The sequence below is a fragment of the Triticum aestivum genome, chromosome 1D, assembly GCF_018294505.1.
Source record: "Triticum aestivum cultivar Chinese Spring chromosome 1D, IWGSC CS RefSeq v2.1, whole genome shotgun sequence".
Lineage (NCBI taxonomy): Eukaryota > Viridiplantae > Streptophyta > Magnoliopsida > Poales > Poaceae > Triticum > Triticum aestivum.
In genome coordinates this window covers 138,637,487-138,651,053 of record NC_057796.1, presented here as the reverse complement: position 1 = coordinate 138,651,053, position 13,567 = coordinate 138,637,487, and the positions used below count along the sequence as shown (strand labels likewise).

Here is a 13,567-nt window from a genome sequence, read left to right as displayed (position 1 = left end):
CATTGCTCTATAGTGTTATTTTGCTAGCATATTCCATGTGCTGACCTACACAGGCTGCAACGTATTATGTTGCAGAGTTTTCAGACCAAGAGTAAGGTGCGCTAGGTCGTTGTCGTGCACTCAGCTATGCCGTTGGAGTTGATGGACTCATTTACATTAGAAGCTTCCGCGGTTATCTTATTTAGATGGCCTTCGGCCATATTATTGTAATAAGTTCTCTTTTGAGACATTCGATGTATTAAGTGTGTGATTAAACTCTGTTATAAATCCTCGAATATTGTGTGTGTCAGCATTACCGATCCAGGGATGACACTTAAGCACAGAGATTTGACCGCCTGAGGTCGGATCGCTACAAGATGATATCAGTGCACATGCTGACTGTAGGACACGACCACTAAGATAAGCCATAGGACCTCTTCTCTACTCATTTCTGACTCTTCTCCATTTTCTACTCTATAGATGGCGGACCCAAGGAACAAGTTTGCTCAACCGGATGAAGACACACCTTTTGGACGACACTTGAAGGAAGCCGCTAGATACCTGAACATTGGAATACCAAGTTTCACCGGAACCTACACCGCCACTTTACCAGAAGAGGAGCGTTGGATGATTCGAGTTCATGTTCCAGGAAGGACATTCACACCAGTTACTGAGCCCATAGAGTTTTCCTTTGATGCACCAACCTAGAGTCTAGGAAAGAGCATGGCAGCTCACATTGCCATGGGACGCATCGGCGAGGTATACCACAAGGATCTTAAGGACACCATCTACCAGATATGTGGACGCCGAGATGAGCAATGGGAGATGATCTGCACCAGGAGTGATAAATCCATTTCAACCTACATCCAGGAGTTAAACCAACACATTCGTCGTCAGGAGAACCAGATGTGCGCCAGCATGCTAGACATGAAGAAGGTGATGACCAGGAACATGGAGCTAGAAGAGGAACTCAAGTCTACACGCGATGGATATGAAGAGGAGATTGCAGTACTACTGGAGAAGAATGAAGACCTGAAGAAGAAGCTAGGAATATTCATGGGAGATCCCGCGCTAGAGGAGGACAACCACCCAGAAGACTACATCATCATCGACGACACCGACTCCGACCCCGATAGCGATGATGATTATGAAGACGAAGTTGGAGCAGATATCATGGAGTCTTCCTCCGATCAAAATTTCTATTCAACCACCAAATTATCAGTAGAATTTCCCCCATGTATATAGTAATAGTCCGAGTATTTTGTAACGGTAGCTAGATCGATCGTATGCCCTTGTTTGAATTGAGTGATGTGATATGAATGTGTTTGTCTCATGTGCATATGGGTAGTGATTTCTCTTTAGACCTCACTCTATTCTAATCTCTCCCCTCTAAACCAATCAGATGCCTCCGAGATGTGACCCCGGATTTGTCTTCCCACCGGAGCTCACTCAGTTGATCCAATAGCAGAATGCCTTGATGCAACTACTAGTCCAGAACCAAGGCAACAACAACAACAACAACAACAATCCGCCGCCGCCACCTCCAGTGGACAACTTAGCCCATTATCTAAGGTTGAATCCGCCGGTGTTTTCCAGTAGTAACGAGCCGATTGTTGCTAATGACTGGCTCCGCAGGATTTGAAGGGAGCTGACCACCGCAGGTTGCACAGATGCTGAGAAGGCACGCTTTGCCGCACATCAATTGGATGGACCCGCGGCCTCATGGTGGGAGAATTACACAGCCACTTTTCCCATAGCCAATGTCACATGGGATCAGTTTCAACAAGCTTTCCGCACAGCACATGTCTCAACTGGAGCAATGAGTATGAAGAAGCGTGAGTTTCGCAGCTTACGCCAGGGAAAACGTACTGTGGCACAGTACGTGGATGAGTTTAGTAAGTTAGTTGGCTATGCCCCAGATGATGTGGCCACAGATGCCGCAAAATAGGAGAAGTTTATGGAAGGGCTGAATGATGAGCTGAGCATGCAGTTGATGGTGGAAACATTTGCTAACTACCAGGAGTTGGTAGATAGGGCTCTTATGATCGAAGGCAAGCAGCAACAGATAGAGATCCGCAGTTTTCTGGGAGTCGCAGGATATTATAGGAGGTTCATTGAGAATTTTTCCAAGATTGCGAAACCCATGACAGAGTTGTTGAAGAAGGACACTAAGTTCAAATGGACCGAGGAATGTGAGGCCAGTTTTCAGGAGTTGAAGAAACGTTTGGTTACAGCCCCAGTGTTGATTCTTCCGGATATATGCAAGGATTTCCAAGTGTATTGCAACACTTCTCGCTTAGGACTTGGAGCTGTACTTATGCAGGATGGAAGAGTTGTTTCATATGCCTCACGACAGCTTCGACCCCACGAGTTGAATTATGCCACACATGATTTGGAGTTAGCAGGAGTAGTGCATGCGCTCAAGACCTGGAGACATTTTCTTATTGGAAACCGTTGTGATGTATACACGGATCATAAGAGTCTGAAGTATATTTTCACCCAGAAGGAGTTGAATCTCAGGCAGAGGAGATGGTTGGAGTTAATAAAGGATTATGATATGAAGCTGCATTATCATCCAGGAAAGGCCAAATGTCGTAGCAGACGCTTTGAGCCGGAAGAGTTATGTCAATACCCTCGTAAGCGGAGGATTACCGCAGGAGTTAGTCGACGATCTCAAGGAACTTCATTTGGAGATAGTTCCAAGAGGTTTTGTTGCAGCAATGGAGGTTCAGTCTACATTATTGGGAAAGATTCGAGAAGCTGAGAAAGAGGATAAGGAAATTTCCGAAATAAAGGAGAAGATGAGCAAAGGAAAAGCCAAGGGTTTTCGTGAGGATGAGCACGAAACTTTATGGTTTGAGGATCGTGTATATGTGCCCAATAATGCAGAGATCAGGAAGTTAATACTTCAGGAAGCTCATGACTCACCATACTCGATTCACCCCAGAAACACCAAGATGTATTTGGATTTGAAGGAACGTTTCTGGTGGACAGGTATGAAGAAGGATATTGCCGAGTACGTAGCAGTATGTGATGTATGTCAGAGAGTGAAGGCAGAACACCAGAAGCCAGCATGATTACTACAGCCTATGCCGATACACGAATGGAAGTGGGACAAGCTTGGCATGAACTTCATTACCGGATTACCCAGGACACGATCAGGATATGATTCTATTTGGGTAGTAGTTGATCGCTTGACCAAAGTGGCTCACTTTATCCCTATGAAAACCACTTATACGAGCGCGAAGTTGGCCAAGATATATATGACCATGATCGTTTGTCTGCATGGAGTTTCGAGGACCATCATATCAGATAGAGGAACACAGTTTACCTCGAAGTTTTGGAATCAGCTGCACCAGACTTTGGGTACTAGGCTAGAATTCAGTATAGCCTCTCATCTGCAGACAGATTGACAGACCGAGAGAGTCAATCAGATTCTGGAGGACATGATGAGAGCTTGTGCGCTAGATTATGGATCTAGTTGGGATGATATCTTGCCTTACGCAGAGTTCTCATATAACAACAGTTACCAGGCTAGTTTGAAGATGGCACCTTTCGAAGCTTTGTATGGAAGAAGGTGCATGACACCATTGATGTGGGATGAAGTTGGAGATCGTCGGTTGTTTGGACCAGATTTAATCAAAGAATATGAAGAGAAGGTAAAGTTGATTCTTGATAGACTGAAGGTAGCTCAGTCTAGGCAGAAGAGTTACGCCGATACTAAATGCAAGGAGATAGTCTATGAAACCGGAGACAGAGCATATCTTCGTGTGTCACCACTCTGAGGAGTTAAACGATTCGGAGTTAAGGGAAAGCTAGCCTCGAGATTTGTAGGACCATACCGAGTTTTGGAACGTATGGGAGAGGTGGCCTATAGGTTGGAATTACCCGAAGGATTGTCAGGAGTTCACGATGTGTTTCACGTTTCCCAGTTGAAGAAGTGCCATGCTGAGATGGTTGATATTCCTTTGAGAGATACAGTGCCCCTCGAGGCAATTCAGTTAGAGAGTGACCTAACTTACGAGGAGAAACCGGTCAAGATTCTCACCAGCCGAGTTACACGCGGCAAGGTTATCAAGTTTTGCAAAGTTCAGTGGAGCCACCATACCGAGGAGGAAGCCACTTGGGAGTGAGAAGAAGATCAACGGAAAGACCACCCACACCTATTTTCTAGCCAACCCGAATCTCGAGGGCGAGATTCATCCTAAGGGGGGTAGGTTTGTAACATCCCAATTTTCAATTTGGATGTTATACATAGGTCATCATATGCATATCATATTTTTATTTGCATTTTGGTTGAGATCCTAGAAATCTTAAGCAACTCAAGGACCCAAGGAGAGAGTTGGAGGTTTCACAAATTTTCATATTTGAATTTTTCTCAATTTTGAAAGGAGGATCAATTTGGTTTTAATATTTTCTCTCCAATTATTTCCAATTATAGGAGAAATTTTAAAATCAAATTTATATTTTATTTGCATTTTATTTGAATTAAAAAAATATGCATTTTTGAAAATTGCATTTTTAGGCAAAAAAATGTTCACTTTGTTCTAAATACTAGGTTTAGATGATGAAAATTGTTTCTGGAATTTTTAGAATTTTTTTATAGGATTTTCTTTCGGGCGAATTTTATTAAAAAAAAAACTTCCCGCCCGACTGGGCCGAAGGCCCAGCCGAGCAGGCCGGCCCGCTGCGCCGCCGCCTCCCTCCCGAGAGGGAGGAATCCCGCCGCCGCACAGACGCCGAGGAGTCCGGCTCGGACTTCCCTCGCGCCGCCCCCTCGCCCAAGCAACGCCGCCCCCCTCGGCCTTTATAAGGAGCCACCGCTGCCGCCCCTCCTCCTCACCCGACGCCGCCACTCGCCACCTCCCGCGAGCCGGAGCCGCCGCAGCCGCCCCTCCTCACCCGACGTCGCCACTCGCCGCCTCCCGCAAGCCGGAGCCGTCGCAGCCGCTAGCCGCCGCCGCAGCTCGCCGCCGCCACCTGCGCCGCCGCCCACGCGTCGCTGTTCGCCGTCGCTGTTCCGCGCCGCCGCCGCCGCTTTGCCTCGCCGGAGCCGCCAGATTTCGTCGCCACCGTTGACCCCGCCGTCGCTGTTAACTGGTATAAAACCGTCCCGGTTCGCCGGTTCTTTTTTTGGTTTTTTTTGTTCTTCGGTTTAGATTGGTTTATTTTTAGGGTTAGGGTTTTTCTAGGTTTTTACGTTCGATTTTAATTTGCGGACGTTCGTCCATTAATCCTCGGTAGCGAACGTTTCCGTTCGTTAGGGTTTCATAGCGAACGTTCGTTCGTTAGATTTTTCTTTTTCTGTTTATTTTCGGTCAGGGATCTTTCCGTGAATACTTTTCTCACCGATTAGTCCCTGATCTTCAAACCCTCGCAACTTTTTGCTCGTTCATCCAAATCCAGTGAAACCAACGCCAAAATCTTCTACTTGTTCCCCTCTTTCCAGATAATCAACTTGAACATGATTTTGGCAAATTAAAATTTGCTTTCAAGCATATTTGAATTCGAACTTCTTTTGATCGTAGTTTGAGTTTCGTAGCTCCGATTTGATTGATTCTTTTTGCAAATCAAAGCTCTTCAGTTGAACTTTCAGATTGGATCTTTTCTCTTGAGTTTTACCCTTGCATCTTATGCTTGAGTGCTTATGTATGCTACTGTTTGTTCACGATAGAGTTTCCGGAGTGCGAAGCGTGCTACTACGAGTCACTAGGGTTTTCAGATCGTCAGCAAGGCAAGTAACACTTTTATCATACCCTTTATTACCCAGTTTTTATGTATTAGTTTTCAATCCTCAAACACTGCATGGTTAGGACTTGAATACTTGTGGGTATTGGGAAGTAGTTGATGAGGTAGAACCTATTGTCTTTAATTCAAACCCTGGGAGTTACTTCTACGTTATGCTTATACTGCTATGCTATGCTCGTAGACGTGGTTTGGGTTTGAGTGATCCATGACATATGTGAGAGTTTTAATTAATGGTTAAATTTAAGATGGCTACTTTAATACACATCTGGGTGGATTGGTTGAGGCACCCTGGAGCACCCAGTGGTTGTCTGGGCACCTGGAGCAATCCAGCGTTGTCCTGGGATATCCCGGAGTACCCATGTGATCATACTACGGTTTGCCACCTAGGCTCAAAGGGATCATACGATTATTCATGCTGAAAACTTCCGTGTGCAGCCACAAGCCATTATGGGCTCTGGCATAGTTGAGTATGTTGTGTGACCTCTTTCAGTGGTAGGCTAGCAGATGTAGGGGAAAGTAGGTGGTACTGTCTACCCAGAGTAAAGAGTTGATGGTTTTGAAAGACTGTGTCTCGGTCATACGTTTCTCAAACAACTTGTAGTGCGAGAAATCCAACGGAGGAGATCGAGTCTTGTGGGGAAAAGTGTGCAAACCTCTGCAGAGTGTACAAACTAATCATGGTTAGCCGTGTCCTCGGTTATGGTCATCTTGAGTAGCTGGTACTTGAATTATTGATTTGATCTCATCACTCTACTTAATTAATTTGTGGGGTTGATGATTATTAATTTGGGATTGAGTTGGAGGAACCTTCTCAATGTTTTCAACAAACTTTGTAGTTAAATAAAATATATTCCTTTGTTATAGGAAAAAACTAGCTTTCTGCAAAAAAATTAACCATAGAGTCTCCACTAGCCAAATATGCATATAGTTATAGCTGTTACATATTCATTGCTCTATAATGTTATTTTGCCAGCATATTCCATGTGCTGACCTTCACAGACTGTAACGTATTATGTTGCAGAGGTTTCAGACCAAGAGTAAGGTGCGCTAGGTCGTTGTCGTGCACTCAGCTATGCCGTTGGAGTTGATGGACTCATTTACCTTCGAAGCTTCCGCTGTTATCTTATTTAGATGGCCTTCAACCATATTATTATAATAATTTCTCTTTTAAGACATTCATTGTATTAAGTGTGTGATTGAACTCTGTTATAAATCCTTGAGTACTGTGTGTGTCAGCATTACCGATCCGGGGATGACACTTAAGCACAAAGATTTGACCGCCTAAGGCCGGGTCGCTACAGTTGTTAAGTTCATCACACTGTTTATTTGCTTAATGTAGAAATAATTTTATCGACAAATGAATTCCCACCAGTTCTTAAAAAATGACTATGTGGTTGACTTGGAAGGCATTTCATAACATGTATATTTCCTTTTGAGGATGACTACCTAAAAAAGGACCAAATACATCACTTGGTACATTCAGATAGCATCAGCGAACGAAGCTCCTCGGGCACGTCCGCAATTATCAATGAGTCCTCATGCCATCTAGCTTTGGCAGCGAGCTCATGTGCTAGACAGTTTTGTTCCCTTATGATGGCCTTGGCCCGAACTGAACTGAAGACCCGGCTTGTGTTTTTTATCTCACAGACAACCCAGAAACATCTCGATCGGTTTGATCTGGCTTGGCCCAATTCATTTGCAATCATTTTGTTGTCAGTCTCAATGATCAGTGGGCCTTGGTACAGTCTCGACAGCGATACCAGACCCATCAGGATAGCTTGCCCCTCTGCCTCTTCAACTTATCTGCATTTATTCATCGATTTACTCGCCGAGAAGACAACATGCCCCGTATGATCCCGTGCGATCGCGTTAGCCCAGGCTTGGCCTGTGCCTGACAAAAAGGCAGCGTCAGTGTTCAGTTTTACAACACCTTCAGACGGCTCTTTCCGCTGGGCATTTGGCTCGACGTTCGGCTGATTCCTAGGCGTGGTGTGTCCAGATGCAGACAGGGACCAGCAACTCTTGTTTCCCTGTCCAACAGCAGATAGCGACAGATTCCTGATTTCCTCCTCATATTGCACAAGGAACATCACCGGTCTCGAAATGGTTTCTTTGCCATCACTGTGGACACAGTTATCTCGTAGAAACCAGGTTCTCCATAACAACAGCAGAATTTTCTTTCTTATCTCTGAATCATACTTGTCCAGTAGGATTTGTAGCCAGTCTGTTCCAGTGTACCAGAACTCCTTTTCTTCTGGAAGCCTCCACTCTTTCCTCATGGCAAATCTCAACGCCTTACTTTTTGTGCATGATATAACAACATGATATTCATCTTCCTCCCCGTTCCCACATATGTCACACACACTATCCTGAACAATATATAGTACGCTTGCATAACATGTATATTTGCCTCATAATCAGAATGGGTGGTAGAATTACATAAGAGCAGTTTGTCCATTTCAGTGATACAACTTTCTGAAGGAACTGTGTCAATGATTCCCACAGAAAATATGGCGTCCGATACTGGGAAATGTAATAGCACACTAAGTCATAATTCTGAATGCTTAGGTATTTGGAGAGTATTATTTCTTCGAAAAAATGGACAAAGCAAATGAGCATGGTCCAATGCAGGTTCTGCAACTTCTATTTTACGTGTGTTTTGTAAATAATTTATCGGAAACACAAAGGAAGACAATATGTTTGAGTAGGTAACAATATGTTTTAGAAGATGATGGCTTCCTAAAATTTAAGCACATAACTGAAATTTACTGAACCGTGGGAGATGGATCGGTGGTACAGTAGAAGAATGAACAAATAGATTTTATTTCTATTTTCCACAACCTACATGTACAACAATGAGAAGTTCCTCAAGAACCAAGCTTACAACAGTGAATAAGAGGGGAAAGCAATATGGCAATTTAATGTCTCATCCACCCTGCAAGTTGGCAGCATCCCAAGTGATGAACAATTTTAAACATAATCTTTAACTGCAAGAATGACTACACTACAATTCGTCATTTGTTTGTTCCGGGCATTTCTACCCTGAATAAGAGATAATACAAGGACAAACTTAAAGTATGCTAATGCGGTGTAGTGCCATCAGGCATGGATAAGTATACAGGGAAAAACTCATGTTCTAGTCATTTTTTACCCCGAACGATGCATGGAACGACCAATAATAAACAAATTAGGAAAATTATGCATCTCTCTTTGTCCGTAATAAGGTTCGTCACTTCTACCAAATCAGTTAATTGTTTAACTATATCATTCGGCCGCCACTCTGTCCACGTGGGGAGTGTGCTAGCATTAGTAGCATGTATCTAAACTCTGATTACCGGCTCGTACATTGATTAACAATAATGCTGGTGCAGAGAGAACTCACTTGTGTTGAGAAACTGAAGAAGTGTTGGCGAAGGGTTGAGGGAGCTCGAAGGGATTGGTATCACTGAGCAAGTTGTGCTTCATTACAATCCCTAGAAAACTTCAGAAAGGGTGTTTTTGTCCACCCACATAAATCAAAAGGTAAATCTATGATTGCGCGGCAGGCCTGATAATCCACTCCAAACTAATAAAAAATAGATCAATCTGTGACTTGTTGAGTAATTAACAAACCCGGTGTTGTTGTCCACTACCAGCCGGCTGGAGGCCCCCACTCGTTTGGCTCCGCCTACTCGGTGCCAGCAGATTAGCACATGGATGCATCCGCCGGCGGTACCAACTGCACATCAAAGAACAACGGATTAGTACGTTGACAGGGATAGAAAAATATGAAACTCGGACACACGAAATTTGCAGTTATCAACAAACACTAATTTGAATACCTTCTAAATCTCACATAGTGCAGGGGTGCTGTGAATATCATTGTGTTCCATACATAATGTTCCTTTCTTAGTCTACTACCAGGTGCAGAATCCATCGACCACCACGATCCTCTGTCACATTAAAGCTGTTCTACATCATCAGATTAGAGTCTTTGCTCTTGTTGATAAATTGTGTAACACTCTGAAACACAATGATAATTTTTTTACTCGTTAGATTCAGATTAGAGTCTGTTTTTTTACTCTAAAACACAAAAAGATCATTGTCCCATTGTCAACGGGGTAAAGAAAGAATAGATTATCTTCATACCCCCGTATTTATGAAAAATATTTAGTCAACAAAAACATGTATACTGGCCCACTTCATTGCAAACCAACTCACGTGTGCAGCAACGTTATTTATTAATTAATGTAAAATAGTCTGCCACTCGACAAATTTTAGAACCAAATGGACAACTATGAAGAAGCATAAGTATTTTGTAATCCTTTTTTGTTTCCCTTATATGTTGCAGGCAGCATACGATACTTATCTGAAATACCTAAAGGCACAAGAATAGCTAGTGAAGAATGAAGAAACTTTAATCTAACCTCGCTCAATATGGTGTATTTCCTTGAGCACCCATGCGAGTGTCTTAGCTCTTCTTCGTACGCATGGGGCACCAGCATGTTCTCCAAGGAGGACAGTAGCTCTCACCCACGACCTCCTCGATGTCGTTGGCGAAGTAGCAGGGTGACAGCATGGAATTGCTTGGTCGCCTGTGTGGGTGGCCTCAAGGCGCTGCTGGTGGGAGGTCACAGACGAGCGCGTGATGTCGGTGAAGGTGGATCTAGAGAACAAGAATTCAACCTACAATTAAAGATTGCACATACATACTATGTAAGCCCTCCATATGTCTCAATTCAGATTACACATGTCTTACCTGCATCTCAATACTCCACATAATGTTGTGATTCAAACTGTCCTCCTCACCTTCTACAATTTTGTTGTTCGTGTACGCTACCCTATCCCCTGGTCGAAAAGCAATTACCGATTAGTGCAAAGGGATAACATAGAGAGGGCGGAAAAATGACTGGTGCAACTCCCAGCCACGTCTCTCCCAAATTCATCTCCCTCGCCGACCAAATATGAGTGCAAAATCGCCTGCTCCCTAGCCTCTCAACCATGTCAGGTGTAAATAGAACAACCGCTAGTCGTCGCCTCCGCATCCCCATCAGGCCATCAACCACACATCATGCAGAGAACAACACGAGAACACACATCATGCAGAGAACAACACGAGAGAACAACACGTACAATATTGAGAGAACTATGCATGATTCAGAGAAAAACCATCACGTTCCTCGCGCACCGTCAGCACACACCAAGCATGATCCAAAAGTGGTGGATCCAAAATTTGCAAACTTACTAGGAGAAGTGCTAATGAAAGGTACCGTGCAGGCTAGCTAGGGTGAGTCCTCTGGAAGGTGATACGTCCCATTCAGGCTGACCCCCCTTTGCTTTGGTCTAGTGTTGTTAATTCTCTGCTGAATAAATACCAACATCGGCAATGGATGTACAAATTTTGTGGAGTCACCATGGCGATGCAAGATCCGAAGAAAATATATAGTGGGGGCTGACCTTGCTGCTGCTGACCAACGTAGATTGAGGAGGCAATGGCTACGGGCTTCGAGTACGACGTCAGGGAGGATGATGCCTAGGTCGTTGAATGTATCCCCAACCATGGATCTCCTCTTCCTCCTTTTGATCGCCTCCCGGTCTCACAAGCACCCTTGCCCGGGATACACGGACGCAGTACGCGCAGGAAGATGGATAGAGCCACACTCCCTACCTTGACCGATCACTGATGTGGAGGGGGTCAACGATGGCCGGATCTGGAACGTCGGCGGGTGGGGAGGCCATGGCCGTCGTGGCGCCGATTGAGATCCATGGCGAGGCGTCTTCGCAAGGGAGGCGCGGTAGCGTGTGGATTAGGATCGACAAGGCATCTGGGGGCGGCCGCCATGGCTTGCAGGCGGGATTGGGGCGATCGTGAGGAGGATGAGGAACCGGTGGTGTGCGTATGTGCTTGCACGGGTTTCGTCGGGAGGGAGGAGTGGGTTTTTTCGTTGTTTAGCAGGAGGGGTGATGGGACGGGATGAAAAAAAACGACGAAAAAAGATCAGATGAAAATAAACCGTGAAGGCTATTGACCAATTCAGACATTATAAATAGAGATTATACAATGGTTTCGAGTAAAGTCGCAGTCGCATGAAAAGAAAGTTTTGAATAACCTACATCTTCCTTTTATCTTTTTATTAGAAAGTTGCAACGGGGGCATGTAGTAATGACCGTGATTTACATATCTTTTCATTGTTAATATGATTACATGTTGAAAATTAATTTTAGCTGCCAATTAAATTAGGTACAAGATCTTTCTTTTTTGAGAATAATTAAGGTACAAGATCCGTATCAGTCTGCTGATACGACACACACTTCGGCCGCCCTATACGGACACCAGCGGCTCGTGGGCCCACCACTCGTTTCTACCTTATCTTTTTTTATCTTTCTATCTCTCCATCCACTCGTTCTTAGTCAGCTCAATATTTTCCCTCCCTGTCCTACTTCGGCAGCGCACACCGCCCCCTTCGCCACGTCGACACTTCTCTTCCTAAACGATTGATCAAATGCAGAGCCCACCTCTTCTCTTCTCCCAGCTCATTGGACATCCTTCATCAGGAAGGCCAATGTCTACAACAATGGCGAAGGTGGACTGCGACAAGGCGACAGTGGATGTGTTGCCACCGCTGCAAACCTGTGTTGCAGGCGGCTAGTGGCGATGAGCCTTGATGTAGGGTAGGGACCCTAAGTTGCCCAATCTTTCACACTTGGAGGGGGTCTAGCCGGCCACTCAAGAACAAGAAGGAAATTCACTCAAGACAAGATCCAAATCACACATCCACTAATTTTGCAAACACACAAGATCCACAGGACTACAAGGTCAACAAGAGGAAAAGAGTGGCAAGGTAGTACTTCCCAAATCTTAAGGAGATGGGAGCTATATGATCTCAAGGGATCCTTCTCCCATGGGAGGTCTTGGTGATCCTATGATGTGGATCCTTCTCCCTTAGGAGGGTTGTGACAATCTTGAGAGATTCTTCTCCCTTAGGAGGTCTTGATCCTCTAGGATTCAAGGAGCATTGTTTTCTCAATTTAGTTCAACATACTTTACTAACCATAGAATGGAGGTAGGGGCGACTATGTATAGTACAAGTGCATTTGGGGCGAGAGGGGGGGATTACATGATCTCGAAGGGCCAAGATGCGCACATGCATTGCCAGACTGTCTGGGTAGCTACCCGGATTGTCTGGGCTATGGCCGGATGATCCGGGTAGGTACTTGGATGGCCCAACTCGATTGTTTCATGCTACTATATTATCACTTTTATATACTTTTTATACCAATTTAGATTATTTTTCTGGACTAACATATTAATTCAGTGCCCAGTGCCAGATATTGTTTTGTGCATGTTTTTAACTTTATAGAAAATCAATATCTATGGAGGTAAAAAAATGAGGTTTCAATACAATTTTTTCGAGTCATGAAGGTTCGAGAAAAGCACCGAAAGGGAACGAGAGGAGCTACAGGGTGCCCCACACGTCCACCTGGCATGGCCTGGGCCTTGGCTGCGCCCCTAGATCGTGTCGGGCCCTGTGCACCACCTTACGTCCATTCTTCCACCTATAAATTCCTTATTTTGTGAAACACTTTGCTAGATTTTTCTCGGAATTTTCCGCCGTCGCAAGCTTCTATCCCGAGGAGATCCAATCTGGAGGCCTATTCAGGTACTCTGCAGGAGGGGGGATCCATTACCGGTGTCGGTGTCTAAGAACCTGAAAATGCACTATTGCAGGAATGCCTAGCAATGGCGAGTGCAAAAAGGCCATCAGTTGTGGGCCATGCTCCCAGGGCTGCCTGACACCGACATCACGCCACTGCTAACATGTCATCAGTGGCGGGCGCCCGCCCGCTAGTGGTAGCCCGT

The 13,567-nt window shown here is 44.8% G+C and overlaps 1 long non-coding RNA gene across 1 annotated transcript; it reads right to left on the bottom strand.

Moving 5' to 3' along the window:
* Positions 1-8,521: 8,521 nt before the first annotated feature.
* LOC123166824 (uncharacterized) lies at positions 8,522-11,624 on the bottom strand. Its single transcript, XR_006483710.1, has 4 exons — positions 10,466-11,624; positions 10,134-10,372; positions 9,549-9,673; positions 8,522-9,445 (listed from the first exon to the last, which is right to left on the bottom strand). It is a non-coding gene; the product is annotated as an uncharacterized lncRNA (long non-coding RNA).
* Positions 11,625-13,567: the final 1,943 nt, after the last annotated feature.